This window comes from Pinus tabuliformis, chromosome 3_2 (assembly GCF_031772625.1).
Source record: "Pinus tabuliformis cultivar Carrire ecotype Pingquan chromosome 3_2, CPIR1, whole genome shotgun sequence".
Lineage (NCBI taxonomy): Eukaryota > Viridiplantae > Streptophyta > Pinopsida > Pinales > Pinaceae > Pinus > Pinus tabuliformis.
Window position 1 is genome coordinate 192027360 of NC_142302.1, and position 21259 is coordinate 192048618.

A 21259-nucleotide genomic window follows, 5' to 3' on the forward strand; every position below is an offset into this window, starting at 1 on the left:
CTTTTCTCATGATTGATGAATGTAATGAGAATCTAGATTTCATATCATATGAATATGACCTACCATATTGTCAGACTACAGAAGAACAAAACATTCAGGATTTCCATTCAGATTCCTCTTCATATGTTTCATGTGCTGAAATGCTTTTCCAAGAAGAGATCTGCCCATCCATTTGTTCAGAGTTTTTTGAAGCCCATGAGCATACTTTCACCGAAGCACATGAGGAAGGCAGATCAGAAATTGAAACAAAAGACACCTTGTTCTTTCAGCAGGAGGTGGCAATGTCAAGTCTTCATGTTTTCCAGGATCCAATGGCAGATTTGTTACAGTCAGCAGTGAAAGTGATTATTGTTGTGTTCAGTGATGAAGGAGATCATGGTCAGCTATGTTTTTGGATGCCCAGTTACCAGTATCTATTGTTGATCATGAGATCTGATTGGGAGAATCAGTCAAGAAGGCATCTGCTTGATTGGTTACATTGGCATTATGATATAGTTTGATGTATATTGTCTTGTAAGAAACACAGGTGGTTGTCATCATGATTTCAAATCTTGATGGACTGTTGCCCTTCAAAAAGCTTTGTAAGTTCTTGTTTTAGTTAAGTCAGTCATGATTCATTTGTGTTTGGTCTGTTGAGTGAGTTTTTCAAGTTATTTCAGTTTGCCATCGAGTCAGTTTGTGTCACAGTTAGTTTAAATTTCAGTCAATTGTCAAAGTCAATAAGTTGTCTAAATTTGGGTCACATGTATAAATATTGACTCCATTGCCCAATAATGATAAGGCACTGGTCTGCTCTCCCAGAGGTCTAAGGTTCTTGGTACCTCCAAGGAGCTACCATCCCCATTGGAGCCAAATGTTAGAGTCAGTCTAGTAGCCCTCCATCACCAATCAAAGCTCTTTGCATTTGCATAAGTAGGTGTCTCATCAGTGTCATCTTATTACATTCCATTAGGCATGCCATAACCCTGATGGAGGAGCTGGTGTCTTTATTCCCCTCTTGGCACTGTTGGATCAAGCTGTTTCAGTCAATAAACTATATCAAAGTTGTTTGTCTTGTCTTGAGGTCAAAATTTCTAGGTCTAGGGTTTAGGTCAAATTTATCTTCAAGGTCATGTCTCTGAAGGTCAATAAGTGCCCATCAATCCAGAGGGATGATTTTCAAAGTGTTTCGTCGAAAGATTCTATCTTGTGCAGCTAATTTTCACCTTGGATTTAAGAACCCTGTTTTTAAAGCCAAGGTCATTTCTCAAAATTTTGTAAAAATTTTAAAACTTCAAAAATTCTTTGAAAGGCAACATGCAACCCTGGCTCCCTTGCCAAGACCCCTCAAAAGCTATCCCTGCAAAAATTATCAAGGAAAAACATCAAATCAATCAATTTCAGGACAAAAGGAAACCAAAAAGACAACAACATTCAAAGTTTAAAAAGTGTCATGGAAAAACATTAGAAAGTGGGTTGTGACATGAAATTTATTCAAAGCCAGGCTATAAAGGCTCTAATCTCCCTCCATCAAGCCTCATTGTGCATTCAAGTGATAGAGCAATTGTTTCCAAGAGAGTTTGAGCGAATTGTGTGAGTTGGGAAGGCACGCGACCCGTTGAGGGCGCGCGACCCGTTGGGCAGTGCTCGTGACCCATCAGGGTTTCCTCCACAGAAAATTACCAGCAAGCTGCCGAGTGACCACAAATTGTTCAAGCTTGTCCGGTAGGCCTTCAATCATATAAATTATGGTTTGCTAAAGCTTGAGAAGATCATGATAATATTTTAAAAGCCTTCATTTGCAAGTAAAGACTCCATGTGCTTTTGCTTGAAAATATCAAAGTTGCTAGGGTTTGTTTTGTTGTTTTAAGGTATTCCTTTTCATTCCTATTGTTCCTACATTTTTCCACCTCCCATTTATTACTCCCTTATCACTGTTATTTAATTTCCCTACCAAAAATATTAAGAAATCAAAAATCAAACCCTAAACCCTACCTCTCATAACATCCTTGCAAATGAAATTTTATGATGATGTATATGTCATAATTCTTCCCCTAAACTCCCTGTTTCATATATTTTTCCCAGTTTCCCTTCCAAGTCTCCCTTCCCTAACATTTCCCTTGTGCTACTTGTCCCCTTGAAACAACATTTCAAAACAGTTAAAACAACAGATTTCAAAGCAGAAGCAGCAGTACATTTTAGCCACTTTGCCCCTGAAACCATGTCAGAAACCGAAACCGACTATGAGCAAAGTGATGACTGTGAGTTAACACTAGAAGTTGAGCCTGCTCCGGAACATGAAAAACCACTATTGGGCCCGAATGCACGTATGCAAGGCAAAAATGAAGGTGCTCCAAAGGCGGTTGGCCAAAGCACAAAAACGAAGAAAAAGGCCCGATCCCCTCCACATCTTGGCCGAGGCTTCCTTGAAGGAGCATGGAACTAAATAGCTCATCCCCAGCACAAATCCCAAGAAATTTTGAGCATTTTGGGTGATTTTTGGTTTTTAAGGCAAAAAACAGGTTTTTCCGCTTGACGGGTCTCACCCCTCGCGCGACCCTTTCACTTGGAAACTCTATTTTCAAAAAACTCAACATTTCTGGATTTGGCATGAAAAGTTACAGATGCTCACCCATTTCCAAGAGATTTTATGAAGTTTTGTGCCTCCTAAAAGTCAAAAAACAAGCAAAAAATGACTTTCTGCTACATTTTTGACACACAGAAAGCAGTCTTGGGAGATTCCAATTTTGGAGGGGCAAATGACAACCAAATTCAGAAATTCCAGTTGGGTTGGAAAGTAGACTCACAGACCTTTACAACAAGCCTACTATTTCCTCATTTGGATACCTGGAAGTGCCCCATAAGTGCCCTCAAAGGTGTGTGACCCATCAGGAAAGGCGCGCGACCCATCAGGCAAATTTCTCAAAATTTCAGTGTACAGCTCAGCAAAACGCAGTTTTGACTGTGTTTGATTTTTTGGAATGGATTGTCATTCTCCTTGATGTAAATAATGTAATTTTATGACACTTTTACACTTATGTATCTCTTCTAGAAGATTCATTCATGAAATAGGTGAAAATTAAATGAATGAATTGGTTTCCTAGCTTATAGAGGCAAGTTGTTTTGACTGCCTAGATTTTAGTGCTCAGTTTAGAATTGGTTGAAACGGCTCCTAGAAGGATGAGCTCGACCCCTAGAGGCAAGGAAAGGTGTTAGCTTGCCTATTTTATGTATTTTCTTAGTCATTTTCAGGGGTTGGAAGGTTGGACTCTGGAGGGAGAATCTCTTATTGTATTACTCATTGTATCTCTGCAATTTTTGGCAAAGGCAGACCAGGGTTTTGCAGTCCTTTTTGGGATTCTTGTGGTCACATGTATTGATGGTGTGTTTCTCTTTGTACTTGTAAGTGTGTTATGTGAATAATTTCCTTACTTTTCTTTCTGCAAATTAGGCAAATGAAGTGTTAAAGTAGAATTCATGACTGTCATGCTCTGCTTTTAAGTTTGCTTAATATTAATGTTTTCAACTGTTTAAGGGGAATTCAAGGTTATTGCTTGCTCTCCTTAACTCCTCACCAGTCATTCTCATCCATCCACCACTATCAAAGGCATCAATACTGTTTCCTACCTCGCCCCAAAGAACCCCCTGCAGAAACTGTGTCCAATCCCCGCACCCAAAATTGCCATTCCCTAATTTTCCACCAAAAACCTAAAAATCCCAAATTATACCTCTTGATCAGTTTACTAGCCTAAAATCAGTGTTTCCCTATTGGTCATCTCGCCCATTGAAGATATTCACTGAGATAGACCGGAGAGAGCCCTCTCTTGCCCCATAGGGCTAGCTACGAGGCTAAGTGGTTTGATGTTGCCTTGGAGTTTACCTTTCTCAGCCTGAGGTGAAATTTCAAGCGCTAACAGGGGGCATGAGCCTATAAGTTGGACTTTCCTACGGTTTGGCACCTTACTCTGTTAATGGTACCAAATATGTACGTGGATTTGGCTGAGATATTACCCAATGGTGTCAGGCCCCAGCTCGGGGATGACCCATTGTAGAAAGATAATGAACAATGTGGACACTCACAATGCTTCCAAACCCTAGCTAGGGTATCCACCATCAACAACAAATCATAAGTAAAAAACGTGGTCTAGTGAGGAATCACACTAAGCCACTTGTAGCCACTTCAAAGGGTGCACACCAAACTAGCATGAATACCACCTAGTCCACCCTTAATTTATCACTTGTATCATCCAAGTGCTCTAGGAGATTCTCTAAGCTTACATTATACAAGCTCTTCAACCATAGTGATCCAAGTACCCATGTGAATAATCCAAGGCCTAACTGGGGACTAACGTGCATGTTAGGTGTTTAGCGCAAGTCATGCATGCTAATTCGTGTCCAATGTGAACTAAGAAACCTGAATTAGGACAAGAAGTTATCTTACAATGAAGAAAAGTTGCACAGGGGAGGCCCATATGTCTAAATACAGTTACAAAACTTCATTACAAGTAGATTTGATTAGAGGAGTAAAACAATCGAAATGTTTGCGAATTTTTCTGAATTTTCGTTAATTTCTTGAATCATGTGCCTAATCTACAAGATAAGGTATCCAATTCAAGCGTTCACTTTCCAAGTTGTGCACATGTAAAGAGATAAATCCTCCAGTGGTGCTCTCTACATTAATGGGCTTGAAGTGTTAGACAATTCACATGATGAGGATTCGTGATGTCCAAGTTCAACATATAGTGTGCGAGTGCTCTTACTCAACGCATATGCTCCAATGGGATATAATATTTACTTGGTCAAATATACTTTAGGCCAAAATTTCATATTTGATTCCCCATGATAATTTTAAAAACGAATGTTATGGATGTGTTGGCGATTTCTTATATTTGTTGCCAAGGAATTCTTAAGGTGGATGTTGTTGAGTTGGTTGTTCTGTCTAACATATGATCCTAATGGAGATGTGCTAATTATTGCCACCTTGTTACGTTTTGGAGAAATGTTGGCTAAGCTTGATGTAGGGATGCAGTGAACCTTGGATGTCATTCATTAGATACCCTTAGTTTAAGGCTATGGACCACATTATTGTTAGTGGGCGCCCACTAACACTAATGTGGCCCATAGCCTTAAACTAAGGGTGTCTAATGAATGACATCAAAGGACCATTGCAATATACAAGATAAAGCATCAAGCACTCATTCTCCAAGGTGTGCACATGTCAAGAGATCAATCCTCAAGTTTTGCACTCTCCAAGCATGGGTTCCAAATGTGAAACACTTCTCATAGCAAGGATCCTTGTTGTCTAATTCAAGTACCCAATTGTCCAATCATCTTATTCAACAAATTCTACTCGCTATTATATTAAATTATCATTTGTACCCAACATTAAAACTATTTAATTTCCATGGGAATATACTCAATGTCAGATTTACAAGTATAAAACGTGTGGACATCAGGTACTTCGTTATTCAACAAATGAAATTACAAGTACATACCAACTAGCTTATCAAAAGTTCGCACATGTCCATTAAGCTTGACAAATAATAGGACACTTGGGATGCTTCCAAACCCTAGCTAGGGTATCCACATGAACAACAAACTATAACTAGCAAATATGGTCTAGCAAGGCATCACACTAAGCCACTTGTAGCCACTTCAAAGGGTTCACAACTAACTAGCATGAATACCACCAAGCCCACCATCAATTTCTCACTTATATCGTCGAATTCCTCTAGGCGACTTTCTAAGCTTACATGATACAAGCTCTCCAAGCATATTGATCCAAATCTTCGATGGGGTCTCTTTGCCACATATCCTAGTTCCTTGTCACCCAAAGATATCAAACCCTAGTAGATCATGTCGTCTCTAGATTTTGGTTGTCACAAACCCTAGCTCCTTCAACCCTCACATGAATACAATTATAACGACTCTAATATAGGTTCATTAATGAAACATAATGATTTGATGACTACTATATTCAATTTACAATAATGGGGACAAGATGCTAAATTAGCATATATGAACAACGCCATAAACCGCTCTAATCTCTATGTGAGGATATGGTAAAAATTAGATCTTCAACTACAGAAATTGTGGATAGCAATGTACTTCATTTATACAAACAATAAAGCTAGAAGTACATATCAATTATCCTATGACAAGTTCGTACATGTTGTTCATGCTTGTCACAAGATAGGACACTTCAAATGTTTGCAAACACTAGCTAGGGCATCCACCATCAACAACAAACCATAACTAGCGAAAATGGCCTAGTAAGGCATCACACTAAGATACTTATAGCCACTTCAAATAGTGAACAACAAACTAGCATGAATACCTACAAGTCCACCCTTGATTTCCCACATACATAGCCCGACGAACCTTAGGAGTAGAAAAGGGTGTACACTGCCTATGTGCAGGTTGACGAGGGATGTGAAGCAGGAGGTTGGAGGATTCAAGGGTTTGTAAAAAGGACTTGGAGCATACTTGGCAAGTTCGAAGAGCAGCAAGAACTCTTGAAGCCACCGGAGTCTGAGAACGTCTCTTTCCAGTTAAGTAAGATGCCTAGAGGGAGTGGCATAGGTTGAGGGATCGCAAGTGCAGAGAAGGGTGTGCATTCTTGGGTGGAGGTTTGTAATATTCCTAATTAGCCATGGCTAATTGGAATATTCGATTTTGTTCAATTTTTGCCTTCTATAGTTACTTGTAAATAAAAAGTGAGGAAGGGGGACATAACTCACTTATAGAATAAAAAGTTACTTCCTAGTAGCACAATGTTGTGACTTAAAGGGGAGCCAAGGGGGCCAAACGGGGATGCAGAAATGGAGCCCACGTAGACACATGGAGGAACTGCGCAAGAGGGAAGACACACATGGCAAGAGGGGAAACACGTAGGAGGAGGTCAGCCTTGGGATTGAGAGAGGCAAAGGCTATAAAAGAGAGAGGAGCCCCCTCATTTTGATCATTCCTGTTATGAGCATTTGTGATAGTCATTTCGACTTAGAGCATGCTGGTTGTTTAGCTAGTCTCAGGCACTGTTTAGTGCATTGAGTGTCTCCATTTAGAGATCTCACCCTTAACCATGGGGGACTTCGAGTGCCTGCTCGGGAAAATTATTTCCATTGGCATTCCAGCAGTAGTTTCTTCAACATTTCAGCAGCATTTTCATCAGCGTTTGGAGGACTGCGCAACACTGGGAGGAAGACGCAGTTCTTTCTGGCAGGAGTCTGGGTTGGAGGTTTGCAGGAGGATTTGTGCTGAGAGGTAGAGCAAGGGATCAATTCTTGCATATTGGAGAGTTTTTGCAGGAGTTTCAGCCAATTCTTGGAGGGTTTCATTCAGTGGCAGCGTAGAGCATTGAGGGACTGCGCAGAACCCCAAGGGGGTGCTTTTCGGGGGTTAGCCATTTCAAAAAAGCTTTTTGGGCTTTTCTGGGTTTCTTGAGTAGAGTCTGATTCCAGAGTTTTAGCCTTTTCTGAGGAGGGGAGCACCCGCAAATCCTCATTTGATTTCTAGTAGCGTCAGCAGCACGACAGTTCTCCAGCAGCTTGGACGTAGTTCAGAGAGGGGCCATTCCTTGCTATTCTAAGCGTATTTCTTCACTTTCCTGGTGCAAGTCAAGGTGCCATATTCCTTATCACCTCCTGTACTCATTTTATTACTCAGTATAATAAAATGGCTCAGCATTCTCTTTGCATTTCTTGAGTATTTTCTTATGGTTGTATTGTTGTATGTTGCATCATTATTATTTGTATCTCTTGAGCATTCTCGGCTATTATACCACTTGTTTGTTCTCGTGTACTTTTAGGCAAAGTCTGGAAAGGGCCAAGTAGCCTCCAGATCTCGTCCTATTTTCAAAGGCGACATATCTGGTAAATGCCCTCCCAGTCCATATCTGGTTGGAGTTTGTTTGTGTTTGAGGAATATTCCTGGTAAGCGATATTACAATGTTGATTTGGGGTGTGATCCTATAGGTTGGAGGTTCCTACGATTTGGCACCTTAGTTTGTTAATGGTACCAGATGGGTACGTGGATTTGGTCGAGCTATTACCTAATGGTGTTGAAGCCCCAGCTCTAGCATGACCCATTCTTGAAAGAAAAAGAACAATGTGGACACTTGGAATTCTTCCAAACACTATCTAGGGTATCCACCATCAACAACAAACCATATCTATAAAATGTGGTCTAGCGAGGCATCACACTAACTGACTTGTAGCCACTTCAAAGGGTGTAGACCAAACTAACAAGAAATACCACCAAGTCCACCATTTAATTTCTCAGTTATATCATCTGAGTCCTCTAGGAGATTCCCTAAGCTTACATTATACAAGCTCTTCAAGCATAGTGATCCAAGGACCCACGTGAATAATCCAGGGCCTAAGTGAGGACTAACATGCATGCTAGGTGTTTAGGCGAAGTTAGGGAAGCTAGTTCGTGTCCAATGTGAACCAAGAAATTGGAATTTATACAAAAAGCTATCTTTTAATGAGGCAGAGCTCCCCATCGGAGGCTTGTATGTCTAAATACAGCTAGAAAACTTCGTTACAAGTATAATTGATAAGAGGAGTAAAACAATTGAAATGTTTGCCAAATTTTCTGAATTTTCGTTAATTTCTTGAATCATGTGCCTAATTTACAAGATAAGGTATCCAATTGAAGCGTTCACTTTCCAAGTTGTACACATGTAAAGAGATAAACACTCCAGTGATGCTCTCTACAATAATGGGCTTGAAGTGTTAGACAATTCACACGATGAGGATTCTCGTTATCCAAGCTGAACATATAGTGCACGAATGATCTTACTCCATGCATATGCTCCAATGAGATATAATATTTACTTGGTCAAATATCCTTTAGGCCAAACTTCCATATTTGACTCCCACGATAATTTTAAAGGGGAATGTTATGGATGTGTTGGCCATTTCTTATTTTTGTTGCCAAGGAATTCTTAAGGTGGATGTTATTGTGTTGGCTGCTTTGCCTAACATATGATGCTAATGGAGATATGCTAATTGTTGCCACCTTGTTACTTTTTGTAGAAATCTTCGCTAAGCTTGACATAGGGATGCAATGACCCTTGGATGTCATTCATTAGACACCTTTAGTTTAAGGATATGGACCACATTATTGCTAGTGGGTGCCCACTAACACTAATGTGGCCCATAGCCTTAAACTAAGAGTGTCTAATGAATGACATCCAAGGGCCATTGCAATATACAAGACAAAGTGTCAAGCACTCACTCTCCAAGGTGCACAGATGTCAATAGATCAATCCTCAAGTTTTGCACTCTCCAAGCATGGTTTCCAAATGTCAAGCACTTCTCATAGCAAGGATCCTTGTTGTCTAACTGAAGCATCCAATCGTCCAATCATCTTACTCAACAAATTCTACTCACTATTATATTAAATTAGCATTTATACCCAACATTAGAAACTACTTAATTTCCATGGAAATATTCAATATAGTCTAAAATTCATATCTACAAGTATAAAATGTGTGGACATCAGGGTACATTGTTATACAAAAAATGAAGTTACAAGTACATACCAACTATCTTATCAAAAGTTGGCTTATGTCCATTAAGCTTATCAAATACTAGGACACTTGGAATGCTTCCGAACCCTTAATAGGGTATCCAACATGAACAACAAAATATAACTAGCAAATATGGTCTAGCAAGGCATCACGCTAAGCCACTTGTAGCCACTTCATGTTGTGCACAACAAACTAGCATGAATACCACAAAACCCACCATTAATTTCTCACTTATATCATCCAATTCCTCTAGGAGACTCTCTAAGCTTACATGATACAAGCTCTCCAAGCATACTGATCCAAGCCTTCGATGGGGTCTCTTCGCCACATATATTAGTTCCTTGTCACCCAAAGATATCAAACACTAGTAGATCATGTCTTCTCTAGATTTTGGTTTTCACAAATCCTAGCTCCTTCAACCCTCACATCAATACAATTATAACGACTCTAATATAGGTTCATTAACGAAACACAATTATTTGATGACTAGTATATTCAATTTACAATGATGGGCACAAGATGCTAAATTAGCATATATGAGCAACACCATAAACAACTCTAATCGCTATATGCGTATATGGTAAAAATTAGATCTTCAACTAGAGAAATTGTGGATAGAAATGTACTTCATTTATATAAACAATAAAGTAAGAAGTACATACCAATTAGCCTATGACACATTGGTACATGTCATCATGCTTTTCATAGGATAGGACACTTCAAATGTTTCCAAATAGTAGCTAGGGCATCCACCATCAACAAAAAACAATAACTAGTGAAGATGGCCTAGCATGGCATCACACTAAGATACTTGTAGCCACTTCAAAGAGTGAACAACAAACTAGCATGAATACCTACAAGTCCACCCTTGATTGCCCACATACATAGCACGACAAACCTTAGGTGCAGAAAAAGTTGTACACTGCCTTTGTGCAGGTTGATGGGGGATGTGAACCAGGATGTTAGAGGATTCAACGGTTTGATATAAGGACTTGGAGAATACTTGGAAAGCTTGAAGAAGAGAAAGAACTCTTGGAGCCACAGGAGTTTGAGAATGTCTCTCTCCAGTAGATTAAGATGCCCTGGAGGTAGTGGCATAGGTTGATGGATCGCAAGTGCAAAGAAGGGTGTGAATTCTTGGGTGCAGGTTGATTGGGGGCGTGAGCCTATAAGTTGGATTTCCTACGGTTCGACACCTTAGTCTGTTAATGGTACCAGATGTGTAAGTGGATTTGGCTGAGCTATTACCCAATGGTGTGGAAGCCCTAGCTCAGGGATGACCTATTGTTGAAAGAAAAAGAACAATGTGAACACTTGGAATGCTTCCAGACCCTAGCTAGGGTATCCACCATCAACAATAAACCATAACTAGAAAACATGGTCTAGCGAGGCATCACACTAAGCCACTTGTAGCCACTTCAAAGGGTGCACACCAAACTAGCATGAATACCACCAAATCCACCTCTAATTTCTCACTTATATCATCCATGTGCTCTGGGAGATTCTCTAAGCTTACATTATACAAGCTCTTCAAGCATAGTGGTCCAAGTACCCACGTGAATAATCCAAGACCTAGTGGGGACTAACATGCATGTTAGGTGCTTCGGGGAAGTCATGCAAGCTAGTTCGTGTCCAGTGTGAACTAAGAAACCTGAATTAGGACAAGAAGTTATCTTTTAATGAAGCAGAGCTGCATAGGGGAGGCCCGTATGTCTAAATACCGTTACAAGTAGATTTGATTAGAGGAGTAAAACAATTGAAATGTTTGCCATTTTTTTGAATTTTCGTTAATTTCTTGAATCATGTGCCTAATCTACAAGATAAGGTATCCAATTAAGTGTTCACTTTCCAGGTTGTGCACATGTAAAGAGATAAATCCTCTAGTGATGCTCTCTACATTAATGGGCTTGAAGTGTTAGACAATTCACCTGATGAGGATTCGTGTTTTCCAAGCTGAACATATAGTGTGTGAATGCTCTTACTCAATGCATATGCTCCGATGGGATATTATACTTACTTGGTCAAATATCCTTTTGGCCAAAATTCCTTATTTGATTCCCCACAATAATTTGGAGGGGAATGTTATGGATGTGTTGGCGATTTCTTATTTTTGTTGCCAAGGAATTCTTAAGGTGGATGTTGTTGAGTTGGTTTCTCTGTCTAACATATGATCCTAATGGAGATATGCTAATTTTTGCCAACTTGTTACATTTTGGAGAAGTGTTGGCTTAAGCTTGACGTAGGGATGCAGTGACCCTTGGATGTCATTCATTATACTCCCTTAGTTTCAGGCTATGGACCACATTATTGTTAGTGGGCGCCCACTAACACTAATGTGGCCCATAGCCTTAAACTAAGGGTGTATAATGAATGATATCCAAGGGCGATTGCAATATAGAAAATAAAGCGTCAAGTGCTCACTCTCCAAGGTGTGCACATGTCAAGAGATCAATCCTCAAGTGTTGCACTCTCCAAGCATGTGTTCCAAATGTGAATCACTTCTCATAACAAGGATCCTTGTTGTCTAATTCAAACATCCAATCGTCCAATCATCATACTCAACAAATTCTACTCACTATTATATTAAATTAGCATTTGTACCCAACATTAGAAATTACTTAATTTCCATGGAACTATACTCTAAAAGTCAGATCTACAAGTATAAAATATGTGGACATTAGTGTACTTCGTTATATAACAAATGAAGTTACAAGTACATACCAAATAGCTTCTCAAAATTTGGCACATGTCCATTAAGCCTTACAAATACTAGGACACTTGGAATGTTTCCAAACCCTAGTTAGGGTATCCAATATGAACAATAAACTATAACTAGCAAATATGCTCTAGAAAGGCATCACACTAAGCCACTTGTAGCCACTTCAAAGGGTGCACAACTAACTAGCATGAATACCACCAATCCCACCATTAATTTCTCTCTTATATCATCCAATTCCTCTAGGTGACTCTCTAAGCTTACATGATACAAGCTCTCCAAGCATACTGATCCAAATCCTCGATGGTGTCTCTTCGCCACATATCCTTGTTCCTTGTCATGCAAAGATATCAAACCCTAGTAGATCATGTCTTCTCTAGATTTTGGTTGTCACAAACCGTAGCTCTTTCAACCCTCACATAAATACAATTATAACGGCTCTAATATAGGTTGTTTAACGAAACACAATTATTTGATGACTACTATATTCAATCTACAATGATGGGCACAAGATGCTAAATTAGCATATATGAGAAACATCATAAACTACTCGAATCTCTATGTGAATATCTGTTAAAAATTAGATCTTCAACTACAGAAATTGTGGATAGCAATGTACTTCATTTATACAAACAATAAAGTTAGAAGTACATACCAATTCGCCTATGAAAAGTTGGTACATGTCATTCATGATTGTCATAGGATAGGACACTTCAAATGTTTCCAAACACTAGCTAGGGAATCCACCATCAACAACAAACCATAACTCATGAAGATGGCCTAGCAAGGCATCACACTAAGATACTTGTAGCCACTTCAAAGAGTGAACAACAAACTAGCATAGCCCGACGAACCTTAGGTGTAGAAAAGGGTGTACACTGCCTATGTACAAGTTTACGGGGGATGTGAACCAAGAGGTTGGCGGATTCAATGGTTTGATATAAGGACTTGGAGCATAATTGGAAAGCTCGAAGAGCAGCAAGAACTCTTGGAGCCACAAGAGTCTGATAACATTTCTTTCTGGTTGAGTAAGATGCCCTGGAGGTAGTGGCATAGGTTGAGGCCTCGCAAGTGCAGAGAAGGTTGTGCATTATTGGGTGGAGGTTGATTGGGGGTGTGAGCCTATAGGTTGGAGGTTCCTACAGTTTGGCACCTTAGTCTGTTAATGGTACCAGATGTGTACATGGATTTGGCTGAGCTATTACCCAATGGTGTTGAAGCCCTAGCTCGGGGTTGACCCATTGTTGAAATAAAAAGAATAATGTGGACACTTGGAATGCTTCCAAATCCTAGCTAGGTTATCCACCATCAACAAAAAGTTCTAACTAGAAATCGTGGTGTAGAGAGGCATCACACTAAGCCACTTGTAGCCACTTCAAAGGGTGCACACCAAAATAGTATGAATACCACCAAGTCCACCCTTAATTTCTCACTTATATCATCCAAGTCCTCTAGGAGATTCCCTAAGCTTACATTGTACAATCTCTTCAAGAATAGTGATCCAAGGACCCATGTGAATAATCCACGGCCTAAGTGGGGACTAACATGTGTGCTAGGTGTTTAGGGGATGTCATGCCAGCTAGCTCGTGTCCAATATGAACTAAGAAACCTGAATTAGTACAAGACGTTATCTTTTAATGAAGTAGATCGGCATAGGGGAGGCCCGTATGTCTAATTACAGTTGCAAAACTTCGTTACAAGTAGATTTTATTATAGGAGTAAAACAATTGAAATGCTTGTCAATTTTTCTGAATTTTCGTTTGTTTCTTGAATCATGTGCCTAATCTACGAGATAAGGTATCCAATTCAAGTGTTCACTTTCCAAGTTGTGCACATGTAAAGAGATAAATCCTCCAGTGATACTCTCTACATTAATGGGCTTGAAGTGTTAGACAATTCACATGATGAGGATTCTTGTTTTCCAAGCTAAACATATAGTGCACGAATGTTGTTAATCAACGCATATGCTGCAATGGGATATAATATTTACTTGGTCAAATATCCTTTTGGCCAAAATTCCATATTTGATTCCCCACGATAATTTTAAAGGGGAATGTTATAGATGTGTTGGCAATTTCTTGTTTTTGTTGCCAAGGAATTCTTAAGGTGGATGTTGTTGAGTTGGCTGCTCTGCCTAACATATGATCCTAATAGAGATATGCAAATTGTTGTCACCTTATTACCTTTTGGAGAAATGTTGGCTAAGCATAACATAGGGATGCAATGACCCTTGGATGTCATTCATTAGACACCCTTAGTTTAAGGATATGGGCCACATTAGTGTTAGTGGGCACCCATTAACACTAATGTGGCCCATATCCTTAAACTGAGGGTGTCTAATGAATGACATCCAAGGGTCATTGCAATATACAAGATAAAGTGTCAAGCGCTCACTTTCCAAGGTGTGCACATTTGAAGAGATCAATCCGCAAGTGTTGCACTCTCCAAGCATGGGTTCCAAATGTGAAGCTCTTCTCATAGCAATGATCCTTGGTGTCTAATTGAAGCTTTCAATCATCCAATCATCTTACTAAACAAATTCTACTCACTAGTATATTAAATTAGGATTTGTACCCAACATTAGAAACTACTTAATTTCCATGGGAATATACTCTAAAAGTCAAATCTACAAGTATAAACTGTGTGTACATCAGCGTACTTTGTTATACAACAAATGAAGTTACAAGTGCATACCATCTAGCTTATCAAAAGTTGGCACATGTCCATTAAGCTTGACAAATACTAGGACACTTGGAATGCCTCCAAACCCTAGCTAGGGTATCGAGTTGCAGAGAAGGGTGTGCATTCTTGGGTGTAGGTTGATTGGGGGCGTGAGCCTATAGGTTGAACTTTCCTACAGTTTGTCACCTTAGTCTGCTAATGGTACCAGATGTGTTTGTGGATTTGGCTAAGCTATTACCCAATGGTGTCAAATCCCCATCTCGGGGATGACCCATCGTTGAAAGATAATGAACAATGTAGACTCTCGCAATGCTTCCAAACCCTAGCTAGGGTATCCACCATCAACAACAAACCATAAGTCGAAAACGTGGTCTAGCGAGTCATCACACTAAGCCACTTGTAGCCACTTCAAAGGGTGCACACCAAACTAGCATGAATACCATCGAGTCCACCCTTAATTTCTCACTTATATCATCCAAGTGCTCTAGGAGATTCTCTAAGCTTACATTATACAAGCTCTTCAAGCATATTCATCCAATCAACCATGTGAATAATCCAAGGCCTAAATGGGGACTAAAGCGTCAAGCTCTCACTCTCCAAGGTGTGCACATGTCAAGAGATCAATCCTCAAGTGTTGCACTCTCCAAGCATGGGTTCCAAATGTGAAGCACTTCTCATACCAAGGATCCTAGTTGTCTAATTAAAGCATCCAATCATCCAATCATCATACTAAACAAATTATACTCACAATTATATTAAATTAGCTTTTGTACCCAACATTAGAAATTACTTAATTTCCATGGAAATATACTCTAAAAGTCAGATCTACAAGTATAAAATGTGTGGACATTAGGATACTTCGTTTTACAACAAATGAAGTTACAAGTACATACCAACTAGCTTATCAAAAGTTAGCACATGTTCATTAAGGCTTACAAATACTAAGACACTTGGAATGTTTCCAAACCCTAGCTAGGTTATCCAACATGAACAACAAACTATAACTAGCAAATATGGTCTAGAAAGGCATCACACTAAGCCACTTGTAGCCACTTCAAAGGGTGCACAACTAACTAGCATGAATACCACAAAGCCCACCACTAATTTCTCACTTATATCATCCAATTCCTCTAGGTGACTCTCTAAGCTTACACGATACAAGCTCTCATATCCTAGTTCCTTCGCCACATATCCTAGTTCCTTGTCACGCAAAGATATCAAACCCTAGTGGGTCATGTCTTCTCTAGATTTTGGTTGTCACAAACCGTAGCTCCTTCTACCCTCACATAAATATAATTATGATGGCTCTAATATAGGTTCATTAATGAAACACAATTATTTGCTGACTACTATATTCAATCTACAATGGTGGGCACAAGATGTTAAATTAGCATATATGAGCGACATCATAAACTACTTGAATCTCTATTTGAATATTTTGTAAAAATTAGATCTTCAAATACAGAAATTGTTGATAGCAATGTACTTCATTTATACAAACAATAAAGTTAGAAGTACATACCAATTCGCCTATGACAAGTTGGTACATGTCGTTCATGCTTGTCATAGGATAGGACACTTCAAATGTTTCCAAGCACTAGCTAGGGCATCCACCATCAACAAGAAACCATAACTCGTGAAGATGGCCTAGCAAGGCATCACACTAAGACACTTGTAGCCACTTCAGAGAGTGAACAACAAAATAGCATGAATACCTACAAGTCCACCCTTGATTCCTCACGTACATAGCTGGACGAACCTTAAGTGTAGAAAAGGGTGTACACTGCCTATGTACAGGTTGACGGGGGGTGTGAAACAGGATGTTGGTGGATTCAAGGGTTTGATATAAGGACTTGGAGCATCCTTGGAAAGCACAAAGAGGAGCAAGAACTCTTGGATCCACAAGAGTCTGAGAATGTCTCTTTCCAGTTGAGTAAGATGCCCTGGAGGTAGTGGCATAGGTTGAGGGATCGCAAGTGCAGAGAAGGGTGTGCATTCTTGGGTGCAGGTTGAATGGGGGCGTGAGCCTATAGGTTGGAGATTCCTACGGTTTGGCACCTTAGTTTGTTAATGGTACCTAATGTGTACGTGGATTTGGCTGAGCTATTACCCAATGGTGTCGAAGCCCTAGCTCGGGGATGACCCATTGTTGAAATAAAAAGAATAATGTGGACACTTGGAATACTTCCAAATCCTAGCTAGGGTATCCACCATCAACAAGTAGTTCTAACTAGAAATCGTGGTGTAGAGAGGCATCACACTAAGCCACTTGTAGCCACTTCAAAGGGTGCACACCAAACTAGCATGAATACCACCAAGTCCACCCTTAGTTTCTCACTTATATCATCCAAGTCCTCTAAGAGATTCTCTAAGCTTACATTGTACAATCTCTTCAAGCATAGTGATCCAAAGATGCATGTGAATAATCCAGGGCCTAAGTGGGGAGTAACATGTGTGCTAGGTGTTTAGCAGAAGTCATGCCTGTTGGCATTATGGCTAAAGTGTTGTCCTTGATGGCAACTCATACAGGTGATGGATCACTGTACAATAGGTCAGTAGCAGAGATTGATGATTAGCTCACAAATAATGAAGAAAACAAGAGGTACGCAGGTACATGGTACAAAAGCTACAGACCCGCAGGCATGTCATAGATAAAGTGTGTACATACCTGCAGGTACACCATGTAAAAGGTGCGGACCCCAGTTCACTCACTTCAAGGCAAGGAAGCACGCTCACGTGGGGTTTCTTATGTTTGGCCCGTGGTATTTAGCCCGTCGTTCTTGATTCTATGGTTTTGGCCCATGGTATAGGATCTAATTTAGCCCCGGTTTGGATCCCTTGTATTGGTTATCTATGGTATTGATCCATGATTTTAGGAAGAGCCTACCTATATAAAGCAAAGGAGATCATTTGGCTAGATATATGTGTGAAATTAGAATATCTTAAGAGAAGCTAGATCTGAAATTCTTGTAATTGGTTTGTGAGAGAGAGTTGAATCAATATCAAGGAGAAACATGAGAATTACAGGTCGGATCTACTAATGGGTTGATATCTCCTCGGCGCATGTTCAGATCTGTGGATCTGACAGTCTGGGTTATTCTTGAAGTCTTGAAATTATCTATACCCGCAGGACCGCAAGTACAGTGAAGGAAAAGTGCGTCGGTACGCAGGCCCAGAAGCGCTGCAGGTGCGCAGGTTCGCAGGCCCAGAATTGCAGAAGGTGCGGAGGGGCGCAGGCGTCCCATTGGACACAGAGCGAAGGTGCGCAGGAAGTCTGTGAGACACAGTGCGCGGGTGCGCAGGAAAGCAGTTGGAAACAGTGCAGATGTACGCAGGTGTTCCATGGGTGAAGCTGCGGACTTTTCATGAAATCTATTTAGCTGCCCCTGTTTATTATTGTTGTGTTTTGGGTTTTGAAGTGATGTCTGGTTTCTGGTATTATGTTATGATAACATCAGTGATTGATTGAATGATTATGATTAGCTCCAGTATTGATAGATGAATGGATCAGGTTCATAATGACTTATCCTTATATGATCTGGTGGACTAGATCTGATTGATAACTCTCATTGTATATGTATTGATCTGGTGATTGGGTGATTCAGAGGGTTGTTTGATTATGAGCTTCAATGTTGTTGTTGGGTCCAGTATGAAAATTGGATGAAATGTGGCCTTTCAGATTATGTGTTGTGCCTCAGTGTATCCAGTCTGAAAATTGATGAAACGTGGTACCTGGAGGAGAGAAGATTGCAGGCCAGCACCTACGTACTAGTATCTAAGCTAGTACAAGAGCTAAAGGAAATCTTTGGAGCATTGTAGCAGGTAGCAGCCTGCGTACTAGTAAATGGATCGGCTAGTACAAGAGCAAAGGGGGTTGTAGCTCCCGTACTGGTATAAGACTGCACCAGTACAAAATATTGTAAAAGGATTTTCTTATTAAGTAGAAGATTGAGATGACTTGTAGCAGGTGGTTTTCTCCCGCATTGGGTTTCCACCTTATATCATGGTGTTCATGTGTGTGCCTTAAGTGTGATGATCTATTCTATGTTACTGCATCTGTTAATTGATAATATGGTTGATAATGTTCTAATGCACTCATTGAAGATCAATTAACTTAATCAGAAGAAGTTGTGAAAGTAGCATATACAAATCTGATTATGGAAATGAAAAAGTTTTATTAATGTGATAATACTGATTCACCCCCCCCCTCTCAGTATTATTTCCAACAATTGGTATCAGAGCAGGTCCTTTGGTAGAAGCTTGATCACTTGAAGGAGATCCATGGAACAATGGGAAAGAAGCTTAAGAAGAAAGCTCATAAGAAGAAGAAGACATCTCAAAGGAACTATGACAGTGGGAGAATCGATTGGGGATTAGGTATAAGAAGCTCATCATATTCAGAATCAGTTCAGAATGAAGATGACCATTCAAGTATGAATTTTCTATCCTCTGATGTTCCAGCTATCTTTCCTTTTGGAAAAGATGAAAGTGATAGTGAGACTACTGAATTTGCTCTTATGGGTGAGCAAGAAAGATATCAAATAGAGGCAGAATTTAACAGGCTGACAAACAAAATTAGTGAACAAGAAAAACTTCTGAACATAAAGAGTGGTGCCCTCAAAGAAGTTGTTACTAGACAAAAAGCTCATCGAGAGTTATGCAAGGAAAAGTATCAAAAGTTGCAGGTTGAAGCAACATCTCTAAGAAATGAAGTCATTGAAAAGAACACAACAATCAAGGAGCTCAGAGATCGATCCAGTTATTATGAAAGTCTTGAAGCCACAATCCTCTCACTAAAGGAAGATCTTGAAGAATCAAAGAAGCAGAATGAAGATCTACACCAAGCAATTGAAAAACAAGACAACGAAGTCATCAGCTTAAAATCCCAGCTGGAATGTGCCTTCAGAGTTCGTCAAATGCAGCAGGATCTGAATGAAGAACAAGAAAAGGAGATTCTCAAACTAAGGGAACAAGTGGAAGAAGGAAGGAAAGCTGAAGAAGATTTGAAAAAGAAATCTCTTGAAAAGGAAGAACAGCTTTAGGTTGAGGTAAATATCTTGAAAGGTAAATTAGAAGAAAAGGATAAGCTTTTACGATTTCAAGATAGTTCTAAAGTCTTGGATGATATTCTTAGTAGTCAAAGGTCTCCTGCTATAAAGACTGGTCTTGGTTTCCATGAATCTGTTGAAGGTGAATCTAGTTCACAAGGTGAGGCAAGGAACTCTAAAGAGAAATCTAAAGTGATCAACGAAGAAATGAAAGATCAATCTCATCATCAACCAAGGAAAGGGATTCCTCAACGAAAATCCTTTACTCCTCCTATGAATAATGTTGAATGTTATGTATGTCATAATCTTGGACATGTTGCAGCTAGATGTAGAAGAAGAAGGGTTCAAGACCATTATGCAGAAAGATCATCACATTCAAGGTACTTTAATGGATATTGCTTTGCTTGCAATATGTATGGTCACAAAGCTGTTGATTGCTACAAAAGGAATATGAAACATGTAAGATGTTATGCATGTAACAAGTTTGGACATATAGCAAAGGAATGCAAGAACAAAGCACAGACATCACACCAAAAGGAGAAAACATCATCACGCTTGAAGAAAAAGGAAGTTCAGTCAGAAAGTGGCGGCACAGCACAACATACAGACATACCAGAATCAGAGGGAGCTGAAAGTACAAAACTTCAGTGTCCTGAATCTCATATGCAAACTCCATAAAGGGAAGTCGCGTATATACGCGAGTTGGATACTGCACAATCGCGTATATGATTGTTTGAAGAAAGGCAATAGGGAAAGTGAAGTTGGAAGTGAATCTATGAAGTGTGATTTCTCGAGCACAAGATCAGATCTGGGAATCTGTCTGTCAGTGGCACAGAGGAGGAATGTTAATTGGGTTCTAATCATAGGTACGCAGACCATTCACTTTGAAAGTGCAGGCGTACGCAGCAGAACGGAAGTTCCGGTGTGGAGGAACGCAGGTGATACACAGAGAATGTGCGAGGGTACGCAGCAAAGAAAAAGTGCCAGTGCGGAGGTACGCAGCACGATAGAGGTTCAGGTGCGGAAGAACAGTAAAGGTACGCAGCGTGGTAGAGGCTCAAGTGCGGAGGCACAATGAAAGTACGTGGCGCTACAGAAGCCGCAGGTGCATAGATACGCGGCGCGATTGATGGCACAGGTGCGTGGGTACGCGCTGTAGTAGAAGGCTCTCTGCATGAATACGCAGAAACACAGAAAGTCAAGTGCAGGGATACGCAGAAGAGCGGAAGGTGAAGTGCGGAGCCATGCAGGCCATATAATGAGAAACTGCGGATTTGTCTTAAGGCATTTATTGGCTGA